The sequence below is a fragment of the Carlito syrichta genome, unplaced genomic scaffold, assembly GCF_000164805.1.
Source record: "Carlito syrichta isolate Samal-C Ts95f unplaced genomic scaffold, Tarsius_syrichta-2.0.1 Scaffold308004, whole genome shotgun sequence".
Taxonomy (NCBI): Eukaryota; Metazoa; Chordata; class Mammalia; order Primates; family Tarsiidae; genus Carlito; species Carlito syrichta.
The window spans coordinates 303755-306012 of NW_007252100.1; the positions used below are offsets into that span (position 1 = coordinate 303755).

Consider the following 2258-nt stretch of genomic DNA (forward strand, 5'->3'; position numbering starts at 1 on the left):
AATGGGGATTACTGTGATTAATCAGAATTACAAATGTAAAATAGAAAATGCTCACTAGAAGTGCTCTCTGCCTTTTTTTTTTTTTTTTTGAGTCAGAGTCTCATTCTGTCACCCAGGCTGGATGGAGTGCAGTGGCACACTCACGATCACCCCAGTGTTGACCTGCTGGGCTCAGGTGATCCTTCTGCCTCAGCCTTCCAGTAGCTGGAACTACCGCCGTACGCTATGACACCCAGCTAATTTTTTGATATAGAGTAGGGACAAGGTTGCTCAGGATGGTCTCGATCCCCTGGGCTCAGGCAATCCTCTCACCTTGACCTCCCGAAGTGCTGGGATTATGGGCTTGAGCCACTGTGCCCGACCTATGCCTCTCTTTTCATCCCTATATTTACATGATTCCCTTTCAACACCTGATGGGAAGCAAAGGTCGACTTGATTTCAGGTGAGGATTTATTTATCAACAGAGGCAAAGCTTTCTCTAAGGTAGTCAGACAAAATGAGAAAAGGAATCCATGAAGACAGTTATGGGTGGCCAGCCCCAGCAGATTGTTTTGAGACAGTACACTCATACTTGTTTATCCATGGTGTAGAATAGCAGTCTTCATCTTTCCCTTTTCAATACCCTTTACATGACTGACCTCTCGGTAGTGTTTTGAAAAAACATTCCAAAAAACGCAGGAAGCACCGACACTCTGCATGAGGGGGAAATGTGCTTGCTAGGAGCAGGTAGGAAGTCAATCAATCAATAGAGGACACCTGGCAAAGACTGAACGGTAGGGAGCCTAGGCCTGCCTCCAGCATCTGAGGTCGGCGGTAGCCCTCGTTGTGGGCTCGGACGCCAGGAGGGCGCCCTGGGCAAGTCAAGAACCTCTTTGTACCTTTGTTCCTTTCGCTGCTGACCAGCCAAAGCCGACTCGCAGGAGCATCGAGTAGGATCACATGGTTCCGATAAAAATCGGAGGCCAAAGGCACACTTTCTTTCAACCACTTAGGAGGAAATAAGGAGTGAGGATAAGCTGATACCCATTTAAAGAAGTCGACTCGGGTTCGCATTCGGAAGAAATGACGAAGACTAGCCTTATTTTTTCAGACAAGCAATTTCATTCGATATTTCAAGGGGGGTCATTCCACCGTAATTTTTATAATTTGCTTGCCAGGATCGGGTACTTTCTAAGAACTGGATGGGAAAAGCCTTGGTTCTTCCTCACGCTGAGACGTGTTTATGGCGAACACCCACAACTCCTTCTGGAAATCCCCCCACGGCCTTTCGCAGGCTTTGAGGGTACTCGGGGCGAGCCCCATTCCTAACCAACTCTGCCTTCCCAACCAGCCATTTCTCCAGTTACCTTCTAATTTCCTAAATCTTCAACCTCTCCCCTCGAACTAGTCCAATCAAACTTTCCCTTCTTAGACCTCTTTCTTACGTTCGCACTGGGAAACTCCCCTGAGAGTCACGTGGCCAGACTTGTCCTTAACGGCGCTCCGTAAGCCTCCCACTCTCCCGCCCCTCCCTCCTCGCCTCCAGTTAGCCCCGCCCCTCCCCGTTCTCGCTCCCCACCCCCCGCGAAGCACCTGCGCCTGCGCATCTCCAATTCGGGCGCTTTCCCTTTCCTGGCGACCAATCCACTTCCTGCCTCTGGTCCTCGGACCACTCCTCCCCGCCGCTGGGGGTCCTGGCTTGAGGGACTGGTTGTGGCTGCCCAAGGCTTTGCCTGTCTGAAAAACTCGCTCCTCGCATCGAGTTGTGAGTTCGGACGAGCCACAAAGTGAGCGGAGCCTCCTTGAGCCTTTACCTCGGGTCCTCTCTCCCGGGGCCTCGCCGAGGGCGTCGGCGTGCCGGGGGAAGCGTGACGCGGCGTGAGTTCTGTCCGGCCGCCGCACGGACAGCTTCTTCCTTTCCACCTCCCCCCGCCCCGCCCCCACTCGCAGCCCGGCGGCGCTGGTGAGTGGCGGGCGGGAGGGCCGGCGGGCGGAGGGAGGAGGGGGAGCTGAGGGAAGGCGGGCCCTCGGCTGCGAGATCGGTGGGGGGAGGGGAGGGGAGAGCCCGAGCGCTGGAGTTGGTGCTGGGAAACCCGGGGCTAATGTTGACAACAGGCTCGAGGTGAGTCCCGGGGAGCCTCCTTGCCCTCCGCCCCAACGCCCGGGGGGAAGCGGGGCTGAGGGGCACCGGCCCGGACTCCTGCCCCCAGGGGGACCCCAGCGGCGACTCCGCAGCTCGGCTGTCCGGGGGCGGCGGGCGGCGGAGGGAGCGCGGGTCC

The 2258-nt window shown here is 56.1% G+C and overlaps 1 protein-coding gene across 2 annotated transcripts in view; it reads left to right on the plus strand.

Moving 5' to 3' along the window:
• Positions 1-1927: 1927 nt before the first annotated feature.
• Positions 1928-2258, plus strand: part of UPF2 (UPF2, regulator of nonsense mediated mRNA decay) — a 120421-nt gene continuing 120090 nt past the window's right edge. Inside the window, exon 1 of one of the 2 annotated variants that reach the window (XM_021715899.1) lies at positions 1928-1942. The gene's annotated coding sequence lies outside the window, so the exon portion shown is untranslated. Of the gene's footprint in view, positions 1943-1966; positions 2102-2258 lie in introns of those variants that run through there. The other variant, XM_008064766.1, reaches the window with a different exon arrangement.